The sequence below is a fragment of the Dendrobates tinctorius genome, unplaced genomic scaffold (assembly GCF_039654945.1).
Source record: "Dendrobates tinctorius isolate UK_male_01 unplaced genomic scaffold, ASM3965494v1 ptg000107l, whole genome shotgun sequence".
NCBI classification, from domain to species: domain Eukaryota; kingdom Metazoa; phylum Chordata; class Amphibia; order Anura; family Dendrobatidae; genus Dendrobates; species Dendrobates tinctorius.
In genome coordinates this window covers 27,639,021-27,651,385 of record NW_027361775.1, presented here as the reverse complement: position 1 = coordinate 27,651,385, position 12,365 = coordinate 27,639,021, and the positions used below count along the sequence as shown (strand labels likewise).

The following is a 12,365-nucleotide window of genomic DNA, read 5'->3' as shown; positions in this document are numbered from 1 at the left end:
TGCAATAGTAATACTGCAATTTTTTTCAGCAGTGAAATTTTATGCAACATTTATTGTGCTACAGTTGTGCTTCAAAACACCAAATAAAGTTTGTTTGGTTAGAAATAGCATGGCTATATTAATACTGCAGTCTAAGAAGTCCATCTGAAGTAGACAAATTTTCCTGCCATTGTAAAACTGCAACATTTTCTCAACAGGAATATATAATACATAATTTAAAAAAGGCAAGGTGCGTGGTAAGGGATGGGGAAATGGACGTAATGCTGATGGTGAGCGCAAAGGCCGAGGCCACTGGTAAAGTGAAATTGTGCTTCTTGCAGGAGCACAACAAACACACACAACACATTGATCTAGCTTCCTGTCTTACTTTGCAGGAGGGCATGGAACACCACTCTTGAAGCCAGACCAGTGTGAAAAGGTTGGATGGATATCAGATAATGCTTCTAGTCACTTTGCCAACAGCACCTTGTCTTCCACATGGTCCAGTCTCAGTAGCCTTGATTCTGGACCACATAATCCTCACCCTGATCCTCCTTCTTCCCACTATGCAGAGTGTCCGAAGACAAGTGATCCCACATTTGGACACTCCAAAGAGCGGTTCACATTTCCATTTATAGATTCCATCCTCTCACCCAGCCCGTTTCAAGCGAGACATGAGGAGATCGCATGTTGCAATGCCCAAATATTTGATCAGCCATGCTCACAAGAATGCGAATGTAGGAAAATTCAATTACTGTCGCAAGAGCTGGATGATGATGAGACACAATTGCCAACAAGTGGTGTTGCTACATCAGGAAGTCAAGAGGAGGACCAGGGTGCAGGAGAGGAAGATGAGTTGGTGGACAATGAAGTCACTGACCCAACATGGGAAGGTGATATGCAGAGTGAGAACAGCAGCACACAAGGGGAATGATCCGCAGCACCACAACAGGCAGGAAGAGGAAGTGGTGTGGCGCAAAACACAACATGAGCAACTGTTCCCCAGAGCACCAACAAGGATGAAGTTGCCAAGCCTAGGGTTAGGTGTTCCCGAGTCTGGTGATTTTTTTTAAAGACAGTTCAGTTAACCCAAAAATGGCCATTTGCAACATATGCCATGCCAGCATCAGCAGAGGCAGCACAACTACCAGTCTGAGAACCTCCAGCATGCTCAGGCACATGCAAGCAAAGCACCTGACTACTGGGGCTGAACGCCAGGGTCCATAAAAAGTGTCTGTGGCTAACACGATTGCCTCTTCCCCTGTTCTGTGTGCACGCCAATCCCCTGTCCATGAAGTAGGTGAAGATGCCTCCCACCCTGCACCTGTTGTTGCACACTTACAACCACCGTCAGCATCCTCGTCCACATCCTTGTCCTAGCACAGCATTCAAATTTCCCTAGTATTTGGAATACATGCGTAAATACGCAGCCACCCACCCATAGGCAACAATACTAAACGGCCACTTTCCAGACTGCTAGCCCTGGAAATGTTACGATTTAGGCTTGCTGAAGCGGAAGCTTTCCACAACCTCATGGAGGCATCCATCTCTTGGTACTCAGTCCCCAGCTTTCAATATTTCTCCCGGCATGCCATTCCCGCCTTACACAAGCACATGTCCCATAACATCAGCCGTGCCCTGACCAACGCTGTTACTGGGAAGGTCCACTTAACCACGGACTCGTGGACAAGTGCTTTTTGCCAGGGATGCTACATTTCCCTGACGACAGACTGGGTGAACATTGTGGAAGCCAGGACTCAGTCTTTCTATTAAAAGGGAAGAGGATATGATAAAAAAACAGCTGCCCCCATATTGTGGTGTGGACGCTGGGCCGAATCCTAGCCCTGGAAAGAAGCATGTTCAGCGCAACCGTGAGCAAGGAGATCCATCCAGTCTGCCATATGTTCATTCAAGATCCAATGCAAATCTTTGTCGATGATGAGACGAAGCTGACCCTTCATAGCCTGAAGCAATACTAGTCCAAACTCAAAGGCACTGAGAAAAACTGCAAACTTTTTGAGCTCCTTGTCTTGTTGGAGTTCAATTAGGTGGTCATCTTTGTAAAGTACATTCAGTGATGCATTAATCTGGTGCAGCTATTGGTGGAGTAGAACTTTCCAGCAATCAATATTCATCGTGGGATGCAACAGCAGAGGCTCTCCTGGTATCAACAGATCAAAGTTTTCCAGTACAGATTTCTGGTGGCCACAAATCTGTTTGGTCACGGGATTGATATTGAAAGAGTAAACATTGCCTTCAATTACGACATGCCAGAGGACTCTGATACTTACTGTCACGGGGCAGTTGGGACAAAACAGGAGACGTGGAACCTGGGCCCCTGAACTGCCCCTCAGGCTAAGGGGGTGCCCTGACTCTCCTTAACTTGGGGGTACACTTGAAGGTAGTGAGGCCCAAGTCCCCGACCTGTCCCTATCTCCTGTTTAGCCCTGAGCTAAACCACCAACCCCCTCCCCAGGAGGTGAGACAGGGAATAAAGAGAACTGCACCCAATAACTCACAAAGGAAAGTAAAACAGACACCACAGGGTTAAAGCAACTAAAACCCAAAACTTAGCTTTGCTCTGCTGCAAAAGCTCCAAGCAACAGAGTAAGGATCCGATCAGCATCCAGCAGCAACTCCACTGAACCCCCTCTCCACCAGGTAGGTCCAGTCTTCACCACGGTTGGATAACAAATGAACAATATTACCAACAGTGATTTACTGCACATGACGACCTTTTATAAGAAGGAGAGGGGAGTAGTCATCACCTGTTGGTTAATTCAAACGTGTAGTAACCCCAGCGGCCACAGGGGGCAAAACAGCATCAAAACAACTACAGTTGTAGTAAACCCCAGCGGCCACCGGGGGAAAAAGGAAAAAGGTTTCTATAAGAATACACATTCTGCCACGGCTCCAAAAATGGACCATGACAGTACTCCTCCTTCAATGAGGGGCCTCTGGACCCTCAACACTGCACCTCACCCGAAAAACACCTACGGTGCGGACGCCTAGGTCAACCAGAGTTCACCTCAGCGACCACCTGACTCGCAGGTTTATGGAAAACGTGGGCAGATGGAAATGGCAATGTATGCTCCGGAGGCACCACAAATCTCCAGAGCACCGACCTGGGGAACGAGTTGTGTATGGGAATAATTGGGGGTAACTCCAGCAGGTAAGTCTCTGGGCCAAAGATGGCCGACACCCGATATGGCCCGATCACCCGAGAACTCCAAACCCCAGTAACACACTTCCACTGGATATTTTTGGTGGCCACCCATACTGTACATACTCGTTCACACACAGGACCTGAACGTTTATTACCATTCATGCATTTGCCACAAAATGGTGAACTCTTCAAAGGACTGACAACAGAGGCGTCCCCCTGTGTCGTCATACTCACACCCCCACAATGCTCAGAAGGAGTCACCAATCACCTCCGACCCCTCCTCCTACGAGGACTCCGACACCCAGGGTTAGCATGTGGTGAGGGTAGAGACTTGCCCCTACTCCCTGGCAGCACCTCTGCTGCCCCCACTGGAGAAGAAGGGGATGGTTGTAGAAAGACAGCAGAGACAGTAGCCCCTGGGCAGCAGCCCTCACACGACTGATCCCAGCTGACTACTTCCCTAGACCGCCAATCTATGACCGGGTTGTGTTTTTCTAACCAAGGGAGGCCTAAAACGATAGGTGATGGTATTCCCCCCAAGACGTAGCATGACAGGGACTCTTCATGCTGAGTCCCTATGCACAGATGTATATTTTCTATGACTTGGGTCACCCTCCCCTGGCTCAGTGGAACAGAGTCAATGGCCTGGACGCTTAGAGGTTTGGCCTGCATCCTACACTTCAGGCCATGTGTCTGGACAAAGTGAGCGCCCACCAGATTGACTCCCGCTCCACTGTCCACAAACACCAGTATGCCCTCAGGTACCCCACCAACCACCACCTCTGCTGACATAGTACACTGAGAGGGCAAAATGAAGGAAATATACACTCCCTGGTCGTCTCCCTCCACACGACCAGGGGGGCGAGGCTCCTTAGATGGTACAGAAGATTTGGCGCGTGCTGGGCAGACCCTGAAAACATGACCAGTCTGCCCACAGCTAAAACATGCCTCCACATCACGACGATCCGCAGGCAACACCACTGGGGAACCAACTCCTCCCACCTGCCTGGGCTCATCCACCTTCACCTGTGAGTCCTCCTCCTCAGCAAGGACCCCAGGGGGCATATTCACCAAAGCCGCAAAAAACTCGTCCACCGACCATAGAGATGGTGAATCGGCCGGCAGGGAGAAGGCCCAGGATAGGAGATCACCTTCAAGGAGGGCTATAATGAATTCCACCCGCTGTACCTCACTTCCTAATGAACGAGTGCAGAGCCTGAAGTGTAGCTTGCAGGCCTCCTGAAAAAAAAAAATTCTCTCTCCCTCCAGAAAACCTGTCTGGGAGAGATAACTTGGGCTCTGGTTGAGCCTGCATCTGAGCTGAGGGCCCGTACCCCTCCCACTGGTGCAGCTGCTGCTCCACCACACCACGCAGCACCCCACGCTCCTCAGTGAGGGTCTGCAGCAATTGGAGACAGGTCTGCATTAGGGCCATGGCTCACCAGGAAAAAATGGGTGGGTTGGTAATAATGTCACAGGGCAGTTGGGACAAAGCAGGAGACGTGGAACCTGGGCCCCTGAACTGCCCCTCAGGCTAAGGGGGTGCCCTGACTCTCCTTAACTTGGGGGTACACTTGAAGGTAGCGAGGTCCAAGTCCCTGACCTGTCCCTATCTCCTGTTTAGCCCTGAGCTAAACCACCAACCCCCTCCCCAGGAGGTGAGACAGGGAGTAAAGAGAACTGCACACAATAACTCACAAAGGAAAATAAAACAGACACCACGGGGTTAAAGCAACTAAAACCCAAAACTTAGCTTTGCTCTGCTGCAAAAGCTCCAAGCAACAGAGTAAGGATCCGATCAGCATCCAGCAGCAACTCCACTGCTCCAGATAAGCTGAACCCCCTCTCCACAAGGTAGGTCCAGTGTTCACCACGGTTGGATAACAAATGAACAATATTACCAACAATGATTTACTGCACATGACGACCTTTTATAGGAAGGAGGGGGGAGTAGTCATCACCTGTTGGTTAATTCAAACGTGTAGTAACCCCAGCGGCCACCGGGGGCAAAGCCAGCATCAAAACAACTACAGTTGTAGTAAACCCCAGCGGCCACCGGGGGAAAAAGGTTTCTATAAGAATCCACATTCTGCCACGGCTCCAAAAATGGACCATGACACTTACCTGCATCAGGTTGCCTGAGTGGATAAGTGTGGTACCAAAGGTCTTGCCATAACATGCGTCTAACCTACACTTTAACTGCCTACCACAGTCCTGTGTATTGGTCATTATGAACAGACACTAACAGCACTTGACTCCTTTGTCATCTGTCTCCTCTGTGCCCTGAGGACTATGTCTGCGCGCTAACACACTTATCAGAACCACGTGTGTTTTCAACCGCGAGCACTATCCAGACCCCACCGCCAGCCGCAGGATTGGACTGACATCGCTCTACCCAGCTTTTCCGACGGTACAGCTATGGTAAGTCAGCTTTTTCAACGGATGTCGCATATCTCTTCAACAAGCATATGCATGATGCTTGTCAATAGCAAGAAACTGTTATCCAGCTTTTCCAAACATTCAATGATTAATTGACCAACCTTTAGGGTAATTATCTATTTTCATAGCATCACGTCTTCTTTGTGATACTTGCGGCATTCAAATGGTGTACACTTTTATCAATAACATGTTTACCCACTGCAAATAAACATCGAAAAGCATTCAAGAGATCTAGGTGATATCATTGGTTTGTGGATATTATTTTTGATGCATACAGCATTTATGGTATACTGGCATCTGCATTAAATAATATCCTATTAGCAGTGCCATTGTGGTTCCCACATGCCACTATATGCTGCGATTTGGTAGTTAAATTGGTTTTCAAGCTCCATTTGGTTTTTAGCATCATCTTTACTACTACAATATTTTTGAAAACAGGTAGTTATTGTCTTCCAAACAGGCTACTAAAAACTAATATTCAGTGTGCTGAGTATAGTGCCAGTGGATCTTTGATGTTTTAAAATCTTGAATGAGGTTCAAGATCGTTTAGATGTGAACATCAGCGAGCTGCCTGAAGAGATCAATATTTCTTCATTCAATGAACAGACAGGAAGAGGGTGGTCTTTGGCTCTAAACGCTTCCTCCCTGCACCAAATTGGGAATTACCAGTCACCAGTTATACCCTGTTTGATGTGGAGCATGGCTCTTCTGTCTGCAAATGGCAGATAATCGCCCTCTTTCCATTCTCCAATAAGAAAATACATGGAAAACATTTGAAGAAACATACAGGAAAATACGAGAAAATAAAACTGGGCGCACTGCAACCGTTTGGGGTGTAATATATAATGTGCAACAAAAAGAGATTTTCCTGTAGCAAGGACAAAATCAAGTATAAAGTCTCTCACATATCCCGCTCTGACTAGACACAGATAGATCTATCATCAGAGGCCAGGAGTTTTCCATACGTGTATTTATTAACCGTAATTCAACATAAGTAATATATCTGGTTGAATGCTTATAGTGTAACATTCAATATGTGGGCTCTACCCCAGGGCCACTTAAAAAACACATCAGAAGACATTTATAAGGCTAGTTTCACACTTGCGTTGTGTAGTTCTGCGGATGGCAGCCTACTTCCTCCTTTCTTCCTCCGCTAAGCCACGCCCACTGCCGCACCTCTTCCTTCAGCTTTACCTACGTCTGCATGCGTCCTGCATACCTATTTTTAACATTGGCTACGCAGGCCATGTGGATGTATGCTGACACATCCGCATGCGTTGCTTTGATGCTGCGCCGAGCTGCGCCAAATGCAACATGTTGCATTTTGTTGCGGTCGGTGGGCGCGTCAAAACAACGCATGAGAATGCATCAGCATGCATATATACATCTGGGCAAGCTTATTGACTCGAGAATAAGCTAGGTATGTGGGTCGCCCTCCCAGGGCTGTGAGGTACTCGGTACCGGGCCGGTGTCAGTGGGATGTGTCACAGCAGCAATGACCTGGACCGTGGCCCTGGGCGCCCAAGTAATGGGGGAATGTAGTTAATGGAATGGAATAGTTCGTGACGCCACCTGTGGTGTTCGGCAAGGGAGGTGTTAAGCCGACGCTGCAAACAGATCCTCCGGGACAGATGGTGTGGGGCAGCAATGATGGTATAGCCCTCCACAGGCAGGGCTGTTGTCCCGGGGCAGTGTAGATGTGGTTGTCACAGGGATGTAGCGGTGCCGGAAAGGTAGGAAGCAGACAAGACACAGCGGGGTGCAATTTCTGTACCTTTACTTGATAACTGCAGTCCAGGGTCCTGATTACAGATGGTATTGGAGCAGGCTAGCCTGGAACCAATTCAGGGATTCTCTCTCAGCAGACGGGCTGTGCAGTCTCCTTCCTAGCGCCTATTTGAATGAAGTACTCCAAGCACTGAGTTACACTGAAGTACCTCCTGTCAGATGTTCCCAAGAACCTTACTTGCACGGCAGACAGCTGTAGCCTATCTCGGGGGCTCCTTTCTCCTGAGTCCCGGCTCTCTATCCAAGCTGCTGTTATGCCCTCAAGTCTTAGATGGGAGTAGGGCATTTACAGCCTCCTACTCCTCTGGTATCTGTTGTAGGACCATTACTATCCGTACAACCGTGGAGACCAGGCTCCAGTTCATGCGCTCTCACTGTGAGGGAGCTCTCCTTTCCTAGCTCAACCTCCAGCTTCTCTCTACACGTCTGTACACTTCACCCTCCGCAGACTAAGTAACCACTCCTTCCTCTTGGCCCTCAGAGAGCACTCCTCCCCTTAATCCCGGTTCAGAGTTCCCCCCGCTGGCCTGGAGTGGAACTGTGTTGCATGTATGGATTGACTGCGAGAGAGACCCATCATTGCCTCCAAGCCTGGCATTACCCTCCCCTGGAGGAAGGCAAAGCCACTGTGGTGACCATACTCATGGGGCACCACATTCCCCCCTAGTGCAAGTCAGCACTCCTGGGCTGAACAAAAACATGAACATATAAACAGTTACAAAAATAATTGTACAAGATTTAAAAATGGAAAAGTTACAAAAACCAAGAGCTTCAAAAATGGTCCTATGATGATAAGTCCAAGCATCAATGTCCATGGTCCATTCCTGGGCAAATGGAGAAATATTTATAAAGAAAGTTTTTGACCACACAAGTCCTGTGGTACAAAGTCCATAAAACAAATTCTAAAGGAAACCCTTACAGGTTACCTGTAGGCAGAAAACTTGAAAAACAGTTACATATAGAGTTGAGCGATACCGTCCGATACTTCAAAGTATCGTATCGGATGGTATCGGCCGATCTTTAAAAAAAGTATCGGTATCGCCGATTCCGATACCGGAAGTCCCATTCAAGTCTATGGGACTTCCGGTATCGGAATAAGAAAAACCCTTTCCTGCCCTTGTACAGCCTCTCTGGGGTCTGTACGGGCCTTTCGGGGGGCTGTGCCGGCCTGCCAGGGGGTCTGTGCAGGCTCCGGTGGTCTGTGCCGGCCTGCCGGTGGTCTGTGCAGGCTCCGGGGGGCTGTGCCGGCCTGCCGGGGGGCTGTGCCGGCCTGCCGGGGGGGCTGTGCCGGCCTGCCGGGGGGCTGTGCAGGCTCCGGGGGGCTGTGCCGGCTGCCGGGGGGCTGTGCCGGCCTGCCGGGGGGCTGTGCCGGCCTGCCGGTGGTCTGTGCAGGCTCCGGGGGTCTGTGCAGGCATCGTCCGATGGGACTACAAGTCCCATCGGGCGATGCCTGCTACCATGACAGTGATTGACACATTAGCCAATGATGGGACAGTAGTAGTCCCATCATCCGGCTAATGTGTTAAATGTAAAAAAAAAAAAAAAAAAAAATTACATGCTACATACATACAACATGCATACTACATACATGCTACATTCATACTACATACTACATACATGCTACATTCATACTACATAAATACTACATGCAACATACATACTACATATATACTACATGCATGCTACATACATACTGCATGCTACATACATACCACATATATACTACATACATACTACATGCATGCTACATGCATGCTACATGCATGCTACATGCTACATACATAACACATATATACTACATGCATGCTACATACATACTACATGCTACATACTACATATATACTACATGCATGCTACATACATACTACATGCTACATACTACATATATACTACATGCATGCTACATACATACTACATGCTACATACATACTACATATATACTACATGCATGCTACATACATACTACATGCTACATACATACTACATATATACTACATACATACTACATGCATGCTACATGCATGCTACATACATACCACATACATAACACATATATACTACATGCATGCTACATACATACTACATGCTACATACATACCATATACATACTACATGCATGCTACATACATACTACATGCATGCTACATACATACTACATGCTACATACATACTACATATATACTACATGCATGCTACATACATACTACATGCTACATACATACTACATATATACTACATGCATGCTACATACATACTACATGCATGCTACATACATACTACATGCTACATACATACCACATACATACTACATATATACTACATGCTACATACATACCACATACATACTACATATATACTACATGCATGCTACATACATACTGCATGCTACATGCATGCTACATACATACTACATGCTACATACATACCACATACATACTACATATATACTACATGCATGCTACATACATACTGCATGCTACATACATACTACATACATACTACATGCATGCTACATACATACTACATGCTACATGCATGCTACATACATACTACATACATACTACATGCTACATACATACCACATATATACTACATACATACAATACATTCATACAATACATACATAGACATACAGTACATATAACATAGAGTAACATACTTACCAATACTTGTCACATTGTTCCCCGAAGCCATTGTCTTTTCCAGAATAAATATTAACATAACAAACCACAAAAATACTCACCCACGATCCGAAGCAGTCCACGAGTGTGTCCCACGACGATCTTGGGTAGAGAACTGCAGCATCAGCTGTTGCTGCCGTTCTCTACGGGCTGCAGGAATCCAATGACGGAAGGTAGGTATCCTTCCGCACTGTATTCCTCCGCCACTTAAAAAAAAAAGTCCCTAGTCTCACTTTATGCCATTGCTGTGTGGGAATTTCCCACGCAGCAATGGCATAAAGTGAGACTAGGGACTTTTTTTTTTTTAAGTGGCGGAGGAATACAGTGCGGAAGGATACCTACCTTCCGTCATTGGATTCCTGCAGCCCGTAGAGAACGGCAGCATCATCTGATGCTGCCGTTCTCTACCCAAGATCGTCGTGGGACACACTCGTGGACTGCTTCGGATCGTGGGTGAGTATTTTTGTGGTTTGTTATGTTAATATTTATTCCGGAAAAGACAATGGCTTCGGGGAACAATGTGACAAGTATTGGTAAGTATGTTACTCTATGTTATATGTACTGTATGTCTATGTATGTATTGTATGAATGTATTGTATGTATGTAGTATATATGTGGTATGTATGTAGTATGTATGTAGTATGTATGTAGCATGCATGTAGCATGTAGTATGTATGTAGCATGCATGTAGTATATATGTAGTATGTATGTAGCATGCATGTAGTATATATGTAGCATGTATGTAGTATGTATGTGGTATGTATGTAGCATGTAGTATGTATGTAGCATGCATGTAGTATATATGTAGTATGTATGTAGCATGTAGTATGTATGTAGTATGTATGTAGTATGTATGTGGTATGTATGTGGCATGTAGTATGTATGTAGCATGCATGTAGTATGTATGTAGCATGCATGTAGTATGTATGTAGTATGTATGTAGTATGTAGCATGTATGTAGTATGTATGTAGTATGTAGCATGCATGTAGTATGTATGTAGCATGCATGTAGTATATATGTAGTATGTAGTATGTATGTAGTATGTATGTGGTATGTATGTAGCATGTAGTATGTATGTAGCATGCATGTAGCATGCATGTAGTATGTATGTAGCATGCATGTAGTATGTATGTAGTATGTATGTAGCATGCAGTATGTATGTAGCATGTATGTAGTATGTATGTAGCATGTAGTATGTATGTAGCATGCATGTAGTATGTATGTAGCATGCATGTAGTATGTATGTAGTATGTATGTAGCATGCAGTATGTATGTAGTATGTATGTAGTATATATGTAGTATGTATGTAGTATATATGTAGTATGTATGTAGCATGTAGTATGTATGTAGCATGCATGTAGTATGTATGTAGCATGTAGTATGTATGTAGCATGCATGTAGTATGTATGTAGCATGTATGTAGTATGTATGTAGTATATATGTAGTATGTATGTAGCATGTAGTATGTATGTAGCATGCATGTAGTATGTATGTAGTATTTTTTTTTTTTTTTTTTTTTTTAACATTTAACACATTAGCCGGATGATGGGACTACTACTGTCCCATCATTGGCTAATGTGTCAATCACTGTCATGGTAGCAGGCATCGCCCGATGGGACTTGTAGTCCCATCGGACGATGCTTGCACAGACCCCCGGACATCAGCACAGCACCCCGGCAGGCCGGCACAGCCCCCCGGCAGGCCGGTACAGACCCCCACAGGGTGCACAGACCACCGGCAGGCCGGCACAGCCCCCCGGCAGGCCGGTACAGACCCCCACAGGGTGCACAGACCACCAGCAGGCCGGCACAGCCCCCCGGCAGGCCGGTACAGACCCCCACAGGGTGCACAGACCACCGGCAGGCCGGCACAGCCCCCCGGCAGGCCGGTACAGACCCCCACAGGGTGCACAGACCACCGGCAGGCCGGCACAGCCCCCCGGCAGGCCGGTACAGACCCCGGGCAGTCCACACAGCCCCCCGGCAGGCCGGCACAGCCCCCCGGCAGGCCGGCAGAGACCCCCGGAAGGCCCGAAATGACGGCGCATCATGATGCGCACACACCGCGCATCATGATGACGTCAGTCTGTCAATCAACTTTGAACTTCCGATTCCGATGCCGAATTCCGATATTGAAAAAATATCGGAAGTCGGTATCGGAATTCCGATACAGCAAGTATCGGCCGATACCCGATACTTGCGGTATCGGAATGCTCAACACTAGTTACATATATACATACACAATCTCAACATTTACATCTATTTTGCTATATGCGATATCTAAGGGGTGGTATACCTTGTGTAGTGCGGCT

General features: G+C 46.8%; 1 pseudogene; it reads left to right on the top strand.

Moving 5' to 3' along the window:
- The first annotated feature begins 251 nt into the window (after nt 1-251).
- Nucleotides 252-6,313, top strand: LOC141100753 (spliceosome RNA helicase DDX39B-like; annotated as a pseudogene).
- Nucleotides 6,314-12,365: the final 6,052 nt, after the last annotated feature.